We start from the raw sequence: 14,862 nt of genomic DNA, 5'->3' as shown, positions 1-14,862 counted from the left end.
TTATTTGTTAGATTTATTAGTAAATTGGGAGAAATTCAGATTATTCTCTCAAGGCTATCTTCAATAAGTACTGAATCCAAATTTCCTATCTTTACGAGTAATTAGGTAATTCTGTACGATAAATTGGTAAATTACTTCGTGCTACTTGTTTTCTTGCGTCATTGCAAATTGTTGCTCGGTTAGTTTTATACTCAGTTACAAGTGTTAAGTGGATGTAATTACGTATGTGCAACTGTTGCGCTTGAGGTCCAAAGTTTGATTGAAGAAGTTGTAAAAGTGTATATATTTTTTTATATTTGCACAATCCAGCCCAAAACTGGGACTGTAGCAAAATAATGTTCGTCTCCTATTACATTGATGTGGTCATTGCTTGCTTGCTTGCTTCCATATTCACTCTCCCAGGAATACTGTCACTATATAATATACTAGCTACTTCCGCGCGGTTTCACCCGCTCTGCTCGGCTTTAATTGGTCATAGCGTAATGTTTTATGGCCTATAGCCCTCCTCGATAAATGGACTATCCAACACAAAAAGAATTATTCAAATCGGACCAGTAGTTCCGGAGATTAGCGCGTTCAAACAAACAAACAAACAAACTCTTCAGCTTTATAATATTAGTATAGATATAGTATATAGTATATATAGTATATTAGTATAGATGTGGGTAAACTACATTAAAACTAAATATTACGTATATCTCTCTATCTATATTTAAAGAATAATATTTAAATTGTATAGAACTTTTAAGTGTATGTTTTTTATTTGAATTGTGTGAACCAGTTTTGTTGCTGAAGATAAAAATAGACTATGAATAAATTGTTTATTTCAAAATCATGACATTAAAGAAATTCATTTCGAATTTATTTATAAGTCGGCATACTTTTTGAAGTATTGGAGTAAGTATTGTGGAGTTTGGAAAATACGAATTCTATTAGTGGTGGGTTCCATGATAAATGAGAACAAATTAATGTTTATAAATAAAGATGTGTTGATCTTCCATTAGTACGTGTATAATGACCGTACAATTTAAATACAAAGCGGGTCGTCCTGACGTGCCTAAACAGGCCATTTTCTCGTCGCGTCGCATGTCCAAAATTTATTTGAATAAATTACGGAAAAGGCGAAAACTGTTGAATTTTAACCCGATCCCAAACGTGACTGACGAGCGCCGGCGCTGAATTTTAAATATTTTTCCTACACTTAAATTATTATAATACCATTAGGATATAATGACTCAAAGGACTTTTGGAAAGGTCCCCGCCGAGTGTGCTCTCCCGTTATATTTGTTTGGCAAACCATTATTTATTTGTTGGGACTTTATACAAAAACATTTAGGGGAACTGAGATTTTTGTCTTGAAACAAAGATTATTAAGTTATCTTTTCTATAACTTTTAAAGTAATTTCGTATCTTTTTTATACAAAACTGTTATTTTACTTCTAGTTTAATATTTATGTTAAAGTAACGAGTTGGATTTTGTTACTATCTCACTTCACAAATTAACTAAGAATCACGGTTTACTCACGTAAATTAAATTGTTACTATCTGTTTATTAAAATGTATAATACCAAAGAAGCATTATTTACATTTTATTTTAATAATAAACTTACTATCAGCTACATACATCTCTGTAATGGGAAAAATCCATCATTGTGTTAAACAACTTAGAAAAACTATCTTACATAAGAGATCCAATAATTGTTAAGTTTTTATGCAACAATTTTTATCTTATAGTAAAAAACGAAAATATCTTGATTTAAATGCTGAACGGACAACATCGCTATCGTATGCGACCCGGCTTGTCATCAGAACACCCTTTTAAAACAAGTTACTGCTACTTGGAAGTAATAACAAGTTATTTGACAAACGAAGAGACCCACAAAAACTTTTCCATCTCGCACTTATGAATTCAAAAGTGTTAAATTCTCCAAGTACCGATTGGCAGGGGCAAAATCGATTCCCGATTTGCATCGAAGACGGAACGAGTCGGCTATTACTGATGACTCCGAAACTAATCTTCAAAGACTCTGTGAGGTGCCGCTTGAATATATTTTAATGATTCTTCATTATCATATTTTTGGAATGCGCTTTTGTAAACATCATATTTTGGTGTTTGCTCTTGAAGGATGATACGACGATTAGGTATACGATACATAATGTGTAGTTAGCACCCAATATAATTAACATTCACTAGTAGTAGTTAATTATTCTTTTGTTTTCAAATTATCAGCACATCAATATTTACTTACTTACAATGGTAACATTGTTAACAATTATTATGTTAATTGACTTTGATTTGATATCTCATACAAATAAAAACAAAATATTAAAAGGTAACACTTATCATATTCGCTCATTTATTTAAATTTGAACTAGAACAGAGCATCCAATGTTGAAACAATCGCTCTGATAGTTCGAACCCAAACAAAAACGCGACTACAAGCAAATCGTTTACCGATAATGGTGTTAGTAGGAGTGTAGAGAAAACATAGCATATCAGAGTGCGATGATGCGGCAAAAACAGCGACTAAAGAACGTTTACTGACAAAAAAATAGGAGCAAAAGTTCCACACATGCAACCCGCGGCCGCTTAAATCAGGCGCGGCATTATTACGCAGGAACAATACAGTCACAGTCGACCACTCCAACACGCGCCGGCCTTTTTGCAGTTTTTACAACCGCCCAAATTTCGTTTCATTTCGACGTTACTGATTTAAAGCTGGGAGCTCAACGTTAGCTTTTATAACATTCTACTCGTACTAGTCACTTTTTAGAATCGCCTTTTGTTTTTAGGAATTGTGCCAGTTATACAGGGTATAATAATTTTATTTCGCACATTGGCTACCCATTATCAATAAAAAACTTTATGTTGAAAATGAAAACGTTCGAATTAATGTTTATCATTATTATGCAAAGATTGTACCTAATTACATTAGTATAACACTAGATAAGTTTGTTTTTAGTGTATATACTTTTTCCGGATAAAAAGTACCACTGCACCTAGTGTTGTGCCCAGGATACTAAAATATATTTATACTAAGTTTCATCATAATATAAACAGACAGACTAAAGTTTTTAAATCACATTTTTTGGCTTTAGTGCCTTTTTAGTACTATTTTTTGTTTCATTTTCAATATACATAATTAACATTTCTGCAGGTTTATTATATGAATATTTATAGATGTTTATTTTGTTTTCTAGCGGTTAACAGTAGCTTATTGTTTGTTTTTCGTCATCTAGTGTGCACTATCTCTTCGACACAGCATGAGCTCTGCACAGTGGCACACCAAGTGGTAATATTCGCACAATTAAAGCGCACACCAGTCTGCTTTGGATTGTTTCGTTCACGGTGTATATGACGGACGAGTTGTAGTAATATGTATGAAGGAACAACAAACATTATAATATCATGGACACAAGTATTTCTGTAACTTTGTACTAGTCACTTGTTGCTGGTATAAGTTTATCTTCAAGTTCTATATTATTATGTACCTATACGTAATTAGTCCATACTAAAAGACTAAAACCAAAGCATGTTATTATATTATTAGCTATTGAATCCTCAATATATAGTTTATCCAACTGAACCAGTAATTCCGGAGAATAGCGCGTTCAACCACACAAACAGATAACCGTACGATTCAGTTTTATATTATACTAGTATCTACAGATATATGAGTATATAGATACGAACCTTCACTGAAAAGCACATACATCTTGATATTAATGATATTCAGCACTAAGCCAACCGAACCATAACTCTAGTTAAATATGGCAAGTGGAGTTTCATAATAACCAAACAATAAATCAGCCGTCGGAAAAGCTCTAAGAACGCATGACACACTTCACTTAACCTAAGACAATAATAAATCTAATTCGGGTGACGTCATTTTATCTTGAGCAGACGTTGATAGATCATCGTACACTTTCACATAACATTCATTTATTAAGCAGCGTTAAAACTCGCTTGTTTTTGCTCTTCATTAATAACCAAGTATTGTGGGGATTAGAGGATTTGTTCAGGTTCGGTGTGTAGGGTGTGTAACTGTTGTATGTAACTGATGCTGTGGGCTTAGGACCGCTCTCTTCGTGTTCTTGTATTTACTCTCGGATCGTGGAATGACACGTTACAATGTGCTTTGGTTTCCTACGTGTTAGCATTGTGTGTTTGCTGTTTTAGTTTACTTATCTGTGGATCACGATTTACTGATCTTTACATTAGGATGATTTTTTAGTAATAATAGTGATATTAGTACCGTACTATTATTTTGTTAGTATTCAGTTTTCTACTAAGTTTTACTATTAAGTTGTTATTGTGTAATCTAGTGAACTGTGTGTCCATAAAACTATAAATAGTCATCAAAAATAATATACTATAGGCCATACTAAACTCCTTGGTATTAACCAAAAAAGTTAAACTATAACAAATAGGGTAAAGTTTCCTACTTTTACTTACGTTACGATAAAAAATATAAAATAATTCCAAGACTAAATTTTCTCTAAAATTTCCATCTTATATCAACGATGAGCAATTTGGTTCTCTCTAGCGGAAAGCATCGACAAAATAAACGAACATCGTAAGATAAAGCCATTAAATAAAGCTGGCGAGGCTTTAAATAATCGAGTTAAGTGTGTGGCAACACCTTTAGCGCCGTAAATATACAAGGTATCACATAAAATGGCGTTTTCTCACAAGAATTCTGATTGATGACACAAGGTACAAGGTAGTGAGGAAAAAATTCGTAAACATGCTGTAGGTTCGCAAATGAAGACAACTAGGCTTTCGTTTTAGGCTAACGTTGAGACATCTATGTTTACTCGACTGTATTAGAATCTCAGTCTAGATTGTACGTATATTAATATTGTTTTATTTAGCTTGACCTGTTTGTTTGTTTGGGTCTTTAGTAATTGGAGTTTAATCGTCTTCCTGACGTTTGACCTATCTGATATTCGGTACACACTCTTAACCTTGATGACCATACAATGTAAGCCCATTAAAACTGTTTAACATATTATTGTCTTTTTTATGTATTACTTGTTGTACTTTTGACTTACTAAAAGTAAGTGAAATGTCAGTAATAGTATCTAAGATGAATAATCACTTAATAGAATATTTCAATATTCTCAGTATAAGAGACTGAGCTGAATAGCATTTTGTTTACTTTTTAACGATAAGACATGAACTATGTTTTTTTTTCATTTTGTATCAAAAAATCCAACCATTTTCGATTATGTCTTACACTTATATGTGAAGGTCCCAGGAATATTATATACAAAATATAATAATAGTTAAACTTAGTAACGAGCTGAGGTTAAGTTTATTAACGTGTGTTACCTGTAACAGTGTGATGTAACCTCAACCGTTAACCGTCTAGTAACCTGTTTACTTTCCCGCGGTGAACTAACTCGTTTAACCTCTTTAAATCTCTAGTTAAACACAGGATACTTTGTAAGGATGATAAGTTTTGATGTTGCTTCAGTATACCTGGTTCAAAGTTACCTAGTTTTAAGAAGTTGTTAGGTTTCGAAATTATATTAAAGAACCATAGTATTATTTTAGTCGGGTATCGATTTTGTGATATGTCAACACTGGTCACATGACCATCGGTATTTTCGAAAAATGTCAGTTGGGGATTTTCGACGGTCAACTCGGCCTATTTGCTCGCGGGCAGCATCGAAGACGGACGTGTAGTATAGTGTACCAAGGTAAATAATTATAATCTATTCCAATCAATCTGAGTTTTATTACATTTCAGAAGTGGGATCTACCTGCTTACTGTTAATATTTTCTTAATAATAGTCTTATAATATACTAACTGCTTGTTTAGAATTTTGATTAATAAGCTGATAGAAATAACCTCACCGATATAAATTCGGAATACCCACCGCTTATTTTATTACAGTTTATCAGCAAAAGCTAGTTTCTTGTTTTAGTAAAGTCGAATAGTTACATGTCTACGTTTACAAGTTCCAGAACAACGATGCCACGTGCAAGTGAAACCTCTACGCGCCGGTGTTTGAGAACGCCTACCCGCGAAGAAGTAGAACGGAGTGTGGAGTCCAGTAGAAGAAGTCGCAGCCGCACGCGCCGCGACGAGAACGAGCACCGCAGCCGCAGTCACGTGCGCACCCCGGAACACGAGCACAGGCGTGACAGCGCCCGACGACTGGAAGCCGAGTTGGATCACCAGCGTGCCAGACTACGTGAGTTGGAAAGCCAACTGAGCCGGGAGCGCAGCATGCGGCAACAGTCTACCCGTCGATCTGATGTCCAGCATCGAGCGACGAGCGGCGAGAGGTCGCGTGTTGGAGATCGAAGTTTACCTCGAGAACGCAGCCCCACACCGCGGAGTAAAAGGTCAGACAGTCCAATTCTTACTTCTAAGGATATTATGAAGTTTATTAACTCAATTAGTAATATGAAATCTCAATCCCAGCCGCAAACAATGGCATCTCCAATGTCAAGTGCCAGTAATATTAATCACAAAAATATCCTACCCGATTTTGACCCTTCTTCCAAGAGTCAGCGCATAGACATTTGGCTCAAAAAGGTCAACGAGTGTGCCACTGTTTACGGGTGGGATGAAAGAACTATCATCCACTTTGCTATGCAAAAACTACAAGGATTGGCCAAAACGTGGTATGAAAGTTTGAACTCCATCCTATTTAGTTGGGATGAGTGGCAAGGCAAGTTGTTGAGTGCTTTTCCGTTTGAACAAAATTATGGCCAATCCTTGGAAGACATGATTAGGAGAAAGAGCAAATTTAGTGAACCCCTTGAAGTGTATTATTATGAAAAACTGGCTCTCCTGAACCGATGCGATATCGAAGGCAAGCGTGCAGTGGAATGCATTATCCATGGTTTGAGCGACAAGACAATGAAGTCTAGCGCCAATGCGTTACGTTGTACTCAACCTGACCAGCTATTACAATTTGTTATGAGCAATAAGGACCCCTCACAATCTTTAGATCGCAGCAATTTTAAAGGTCAATATGCTTCTACGTCAGAGTCTTTAACCAATAAAAGCTCATTTAGTCGAACGTCTAAAGTTAATAACAACAATTCTCACTATAAACTGTTTTGTTTCAACTGCAAGGAGAAAGGACATCCCTATCTGAAGTGCCCTAAACCGTTGATCCAATGTGCGAAATGCCGTAGGGTTGGTCACAAAACCGAAAATTGCGCTATCAACCTTGGAAACAATAACAAGACTGATAACGTTCAGAAAACAATGTGCATTTTAACATCGTCGCCAAATTCAAAGTTCTTGAAAGATTGTATAATAAATGATATACCGGTGAAATCCTTTGTAGACTTGGGTAGCGAAGTCACGCTTCTTACTCACTCTTTAGCTGCCACCTTAAATCTAAAATACAATAGCCCGCCCTTGCCTTTGAGAGGATTTGGTAATGACATAGTGCACTCCTCGGGAGGTGTGGATGTAGAGTTGAGTGTAGATGGTGTGAGAGGACGCGTGAGGTGTCAGGTAGTCGATGATAGTTTTCTTGACTTACCCTTGTTGATAGGACAGTCGTTCACAGAACAACCCCATGTTATTGTTTACAAAAATGCGCTGGAACTGAAGTTCCTTAACGACAATTATGAGTTTGAATTTCCCAGACTTGATTTCGATGACAATAAACCTGTCACTATAATAGTCCCTTTCGATGTTGACATTTACGGCCCCGCCTTAGTTAAGGCTCACGTAGATACCGTCACAAATGGAGATATTTTGGTAAGTGGTAAGGTTATCGGGAAACCGAATCAACAATTTAGTATTAATGGAGGGGTATATCGAGTTACAAACAGTTTATTTTACATATACATAACACCATTATCAGAGTTTTGCCAATTGCGAGGGGGGCTTACCATAGGACGAGCTACCAAGATCCAGATAGTTAGACAAATATTAAGCACATCAATGAATGCGCCTGTGGACGAAACCAGTACTATTGACGAGAGTCAAGTGAAAATAGGCAGTACGGTCAATGAATCACAGCGGCGACAGTTGATGAGCTTACTCTCTAAGTACAAACATTGTTTTGCCTCAAGTCTGAAGGAATTAGGATGCACGACCATAGCTGAGATGAAAATCGAACTAAATAGTAAACGTCCGGTTGTTTACCGCCCCTATAGATTAGCGCATAAGGAACGCGGACAAGTGAGAGAGATGATAGGTGAGATGTTAGAGTCCGGTATAATAAGGGAATCGGTCTCGGATTTTGCGAGCCCTATTATATTAGTACGTAAAAAGGATGGTGGACAGAGATTGTGTGTTGACTATAGGCTTCTAAATTCCATTACGGTCAAAGAGCGATACCCGATGCCGATTATAGAGGATGAGATTGCTCGTCTTTCCGGCCAGGGTTACTTCATAACTTTGGACCTTTTTTCAGGGTACTACCAGGTCCCTATTTCTGAATGTTCCAAATCGTTTACTTCGTTTGTAACCCCGGATGGCCAATATGAATTTAATCGTATGCCATTCGGGTTGGCAAATGCACCAGCTGTTTTTCAGCGCATGATGAATAGAGTTCTAGGGTCTGCTAGGTTTACCGAGGCTATGGTCTACATCGATGATGTCTTAATCTACGGGAAAAGTGTGGAAGAATGTTTGGAACGGTTTGAGAGAGTGATACAGCTAATAGAGAAGGCAAATTTATCCCTTAACTTAGCGAAGTGCGAATTTCTCCAGGATAAAATTAATTATTTAGGATACGAAATAAGCACCGCTGGTGTTCGGCCCGGTGATAAGAAAGTCCAGTCTGTCGTAGATTTTCCTTGCCCCACTAATGCACATGCAGTTCGCCAATTTCTCGGATTAGTAGGGTACTTCAGAAAATTCATCAGTAATTTCGCGTCCGTAGCACACCCTTTGAATAAATTACTTAGAAAGGGTGTTGAATGGGTCTGGTCCGAGGATCAGGACGAGGCTTTTAGGGCACTTAAAGGTACCCTAGTCGACAGACCGATTCTGGCGATTTATGATTCAGCTGCAGATACAGAATTGCACACCGACGCAAGCAGAATAGGAATAGGTGGGATATTACTTCAGCGTACAGGCACTTCTGACCCTTTCAGGCCTGTAGCATTTTACAGTAGGCAAACTTCTCCGGAAGAGAAAAATTTCCACGCCTTTGAGCTTGAGACACTGGCAGTGGTATGTTCTCTTAAGAAATTTCGGGTTTACCTATTAGGCCAAAACTTTAAGATAGTTACAGACTGTAGCGCCTTGCGTTCAACGTTCTCAAAACGTGATATGATCCCACGTATAGCTCGTTGGTGGCTACTGTTACAGGAATTTCAATGTACAGTAGAATACCGAGCTGGTACCAAAATGGCACATGTAGATGCCCTGTCGCGGAATCCGGGCAATTTGATTGGTGACACAGACGAGTTTGAGCAATATCCATGTGTTATGCAGATTAGTAGCGATGACTGGCTTCATACATTGCAGATAGGAGATTCGGAACTCCGACGAACACGGGATATACTTACTAGCGATATAGACGCTGACAGTTTAAAACATATAAAAGAAAACTTTTTGATTAAGGACAATAGATTGTATAAATGTTTGAATGGCGATAAAAATAATTTACGCTGGGTAGTACCAAAGGGTGCAAGGTGGCAACTTTGCCGCATGAACCACGATGATATCGGGCATTTTGGTGTAGAAAAGACATTAGAACGCATTAAGAAAACTTATTGGTTCCCCAAGATGTCTCGTTTCATTAAGAAGTATGTTCAGGCATGTCTCGAATGCGCCTACTCAAAGAAAACTACAGTTGCTGAGGGCCATCTGCACCCCATCACAAAAGTAGAAGTGCCTTTCCATACGCTCCATGTTGACCACCTTGGACCCTTTGTTCGTTCGAAATCCGGGAATTCCTACTTATTAGTGATAGTGGACGCCTTTACCAAATTTGTTTTTGTTAAACCGGTGCGAAACACTAAAACACAAACAGCCGTTAAAGTTTTTGAAGATATTTTCTGTACATTTAGAATACCCGATCGTGTGATTAGTGATCGAGGTACCTGCTTTACGTCCCATGCATTTAAGCGTTATTGCATAGATAGAGGCATTAGGCATATTTTGAATGCGGTTGCTAGCCCGAGAGCCAACGGTCAGGTAGAACGGTACAACCGAACAGTACTGAATTCCCTGACCGCCCAAAATCTAAACTTTGATGAGAGGAATTGGGATGATAAGGTAGGCAAGGTACAATGGGGAATGAATAATACTCGCCAAAAGACGACAGGCAGAACGCCGGCAGAAGTCATGTTCGGATTGAAAATGAACTCGGAAATCAGACCTATGCTTAATGAACTAGTCCGAGAAAGTAACGAAGAATTAGACACAGAACTATTGAGAGAATCTGTCAAGGATAGGATTGATACCGAACAAGAAAAACAGAAATCCGCTCATGACGAAAACCGGCGCCCTGCGCGTGTTTACGGAGAGGGTGATCTTGTAAAGATTACAAGAACTTCTTTTGCAACTGATGGCAAAAGCAAGAAACTGATTCCCCCTTATGTCGGACCTTACCGCGTAATAGAAGTCCTAGGTAACGACCGCTATAGACTGGCTGCAATACCCGGTTTGAGCAGTACCAAAAATAAACGCAAGACCACTGTAGCTGCTGATCGCATGTTGCCATGGGTTCATGTAGCCGCCTTAGATGTCAATAAGGATAGTGATAACGATGATACTAGTAGTTTTGATGACGAGGAAATAGATGAATGAAATATTTGTGATTTATAAACACGGTATTATTAAATGAATTCATATAGTAATTTATACACTTGATTAGTAGGTATTTTTGGATATTTTATTGATTTTGTTTATGTGTCCGTTGAGATATTATATTTATATTTTATTTACAATTGTTAAAATCTATATATACAATGTACATTAAGTATAAAATAATTACGTTATTGTTTGGATAAATACAAAATACTGAAGACTAATTTGTAACTTCAATGATATTTATGTGATACCGTTATGTTATGATTGGAAATGAAATAAATTGTATTATTTTAAGTTATTCGTTTTGTCGTTTGTGAGAAGGAGGGCTTACTGCTTCCGTGACCTGAGTATGATTTTATATGTATGTATTTATTGTTTGTGAGAAGGAGGGTTCACAAACACAGGCACCTCGGTATGTGAGAAGGAGGGCTCACTGCTTCCGTGACCTGATGATGATTTTATATGTATGTATTTATTGTTTGTGAGAAGGAGGGTTCACAAACACAGGCACCTCGGTATGTGAGAAGGAGGGCTCACTGCTTCCGTGACCTGATGATGATTGTATATGTATGTATTTATTGTTTGTGAGAAGGAGGGTTCACAAACACAGGCACCTCGGTATGTGAGAAGGAGGGCTCACTGCTTCCGTGACCTGAGTATGATTTTATATGTATGTATTTATTGTTTGTGAGAAGGAGGGTTCACAAACACAGGCACCTCGGTATGTGAGAAGGAGGGCTCACTGCTTCCGTGACCTGATGATGATTTTATATGTATGTATTTATTGTTTGTGAGAAGGATGGTTCACAAACACAGGCACCTCGGTATGTGAGAAGGAGGGCTCACTGCTTCCGTGACCTGATGATGATTTTATATGTATGTATTTATTGTTTGTGAGAAGGAGGGTTCACAAACACAGGCACCTCGGTATGTGAGAAGGAGGGCTCACTGCTTCCGTGACCTGAGTATGATTTTATATGTATGTATTTATTGTTTGTGAGAAGGAGGGTTCACAAACACAGGCACCTCGGTATGTGAGAAGGAGGGCTCACTGCTTCCGTGACCTGATGATGATTTTATATGTATGTATTTATTGTTTGTGAGAAGGAGGGTTCACAAACACAGGCACCTCGGTATGTGAGAAGGAGGGCTCACTGCTTCCGTGACCTGAGTATGATTTTATATGTATGTATTTATTGTTTGTGAGAAGGAGGGTTCACAAACACAGGCACCTCGGTATGTGAGAAGGAGGGCTCACTGCTTCCGTGACCTGATGATGATTTTATATGTATGTATTTATTGTTTGTGAGAAGGATGGTTCACAAACACAGGCACCTCGGTATGTGAGAAGGAGGGCTCACTGCTTCCGTGACCTGATGATGATTGTATATGTATTTATTTATCGTTTGTGAGAAGGAGGGTTCACAAACACAGGCACCTCGGTATGTGAGAAGGAGGGCTCACTGCTTCCGTGACCTGATTATGATTTTATATGTATTTATTTATCGTTTGTGAGAAGGATGGCTCACTACTTCCGTTACTTTAATACAATGTTATTTAATGTTCAATGTTTTGAGAAAGAGTTTAAGTGGATTGTAATTTATTTAATTTTTTTTTTCTATTTGTTTGTTTGTAAGAACCTTGAGTTGATGATAATTATATTTTGATGTTAATGTGCAATGAATTGTGAGTCCGAATTCGATGCTAGCCGAGTGTTAGGTTATACATAGCAGTTACTTCGTCTGCGTGCATGGGGACATGCACGACGTCAGGATGGTCGAGTGTTAGGTTTCGAAATTATATTAAAGAACCATAGTATTATTTTTAGTCGGGTATCGATTTTGTGATATGTCAACACGGGTCACATGACCATCGGTATTTTTGAAAAATGTCAGTTGGGGATTTTCGACTGTCAACTCGGCCTATTTGCTCGCGGGCAGCATCGAAGACGGACGTGTTGCATAGTGTACCAAGGTAAATAATTATAATCTATTCCAATCAATCTGAGTTTTATTACAAAGTCAAAAGTTTTCTATAAATGTTTTGACGTGAAGCTGTGGATGATTCGCAAAAGTATGTTACAAGCACCTACAAGCAACTCTATTCAAAGCTACACTTTGGAACGAGCACCTAGCTTCACTGACAGACAGACTGACTGGCAATTTATAAGTGACTAATTAAGGATTAATTTAAATAAATGCTTTGACTTTGACAAAGGAATTTCTAGAGTAATCAGTAATGGAAAAAAGTCGGTTGATTACATGCGTGTCATGTTTTACCTTTATAGTGCGAATAAAGATAGTAAATTGTTCAGAGTATTGTCGACTTATTACTTCTTAGTCGGAAAACCAATAATAAGAAAATTCAGTACCGGAAACTTATGTCCAATAGACTCGAATCATAAATAGAACAAATTATAAAAAAAGATTACATCAATAGTCTCGAATCATAAATAGAACAAATTATAAAACAAAGTTTTTACAATGATGTACAAAAGACTTCGAGTTTCATAAGAAAAACACATTCGCATAAACACACACAAGTAGGTGTGTACGTTTAACGGACATGTGTGCAACGTCATCATTACATGAGTGACGTCACTCGAGGCATGATTAATGTTAATGAGGATGTCAGCTGTCTGGTACACAGGGACGTAAGAAATGTTTCATTGTATTCCTGATTAATTCTAAAATAATATAGTATTTGTATGTATGAGGAATTTTGTCTAATCCTTCCGAAAGTAGATGTACCGTCTGGTTATATTTGTTTTCCAATACCATTAGAACTTGAGACGGGATATTTACCATGTTTATTCATTTCTATAAGTTTCCGATATTTCGGCACTGTTGCAAGCGCCATGATCACGGATGAACTGGAGTATATGCGGGTGAATGTTTATGAGCAGACAAATCGGTCTAACCTCTTTCTTGTTTTTACCAACGACACCGCTACCACTGTCACGTAACAGTGGCATGTATCTTCATATAGGTACCTTACGCGTGAGTCTAAAACGACAAAATAGACTAAAATTACTTTCTGGTTAATCAACCACTTTAAGTGACTATATCTTTGCTAATAGGTTTTAATTACATCGAAAACAATCCATACCAAATCAATCGGTCTGAAAGTCATTAAGGGAAGCCTATATATGTTCATGAGTGTTGACGTTAGAAGGTTGATGATCGATGATGATGTTAAATCAAAACAAAACTAGACTAAAAACAAAAACAAAATATATATATTTATATCACCAGAGAAAAATAAATGAAACACTAGGTACATAGTTCGCGTTGTGAAATGGCAAGCAAGCAAGAATTTTCTTTTTTTTTTCGTTAACAAGTCACATCCCTTTATGTCGAGCGAAAGGCGTTGAATGAAGCTCTCTTATTTGGCGTAAAAATAATGAATACGCCAACTTCTGCTTTATGCAAAATGTGTTTTAATTATTACAATTTTAATGGGTTTCTGTAATGTATGTATTTTTAGCGGGGAAATGTGCGTCATGGTGCGCATTTTTACTTTCATTCGAGTGTAGGTTTAAATAGCTATGGGGTTTGTGCCATAGAGTACATATACCTATGTGGTATGGTGTTAATTTTTTTTTCTACGAACTTTACTCTTTAGGCCTATAAAATAGACAAAGCGGTAATGGCAACTTCATTTCTACGTATAAAATGTACCTAGACGTCACACGATATTTCAAATCAATATAATTATCTTCGGAAGTATTTGTTTCCATAAGAAAACAAAAAATATGCGTATTATGTTTTAAAATAATTTACAAAACAGACATTCAAATAAAAATTAGACATCTACCCTAATATTTCTATTCCAATACACCAATAATAAATAATGATTGTGTACCAAAAAATCCACTGAAACAGCAGTACTGCGAGAGGTATCTCGGAGTCGGCTTGTTTAAGGATTTAAGATTTGGCATCGTTGGCGTTCAGCCAGCGACTTGTCACGGCAAAAGGATGTGGCCTTTTAAACTTCAATATATATTGGGGCTTATACATTGAAACTGTTGGCTTTGTACATACACCAGCACATTAAAATGACAATTTATTTAAGACATTTCCAGTTTTATTGCTATATACAATAAGGTGTAAGT

At 37.1% G+C, this 14,862-nt stretch overlaps 1 long non-coding RNA gene across 3 annotated transcripts; it reads right to left on the bottom strand.

The window, feature by feature from the left end:
- Positions 1-11,303: 11,303 nt before the first annotated feature.
- Positions 11,304-12,349, bottom strand: LOC126911980 (uncharacterized). 3 transcript variants are annotated; one of them, XR_007706551.1, is made up of 4 exons: positions 12,122-12,349; positions 11,916-12,018; positions 11,710-11,812; positions 11,304-11,503 (listed from the first exon to the last, which is right to left on the bottom strand). It is a non-coding gene; the product is annotated as an uncharacterized LOC126911980 (long non-coding RNA). The 3 variants fall into 3 exon arrangements; XR_007706552.1 differs by lacking the exon at positions 11,710-11,812; XR_007706553.1 differs by lacking the exon at positions 11,916-12,018 and having other exon boundaries at positions 11,710-11,915.
- Between the last annotated feature and the right edge of the window lie 2,513 nt (positions 12,350-14,862).

Source organism: Spodoptera frugiperda, chromosome 20 (assembly GCF_023101765.2).
Source record: "Spodoptera frugiperda isolate SF20-4 chromosome 20, AGI-APGP_CSIRO_Sfru_2.0, whole genome shotgun sequence".
Classification (NCBI taxonomy): Eukaryota; Metazoa; Arthropoda; class Insecta; order Lepidoptera; family Noctuidae; genus Spodoptera; species Spodoptera frugiperda.
This window is presented reverse-complemented; position numbering and strand designations above follow the sequence as displayed.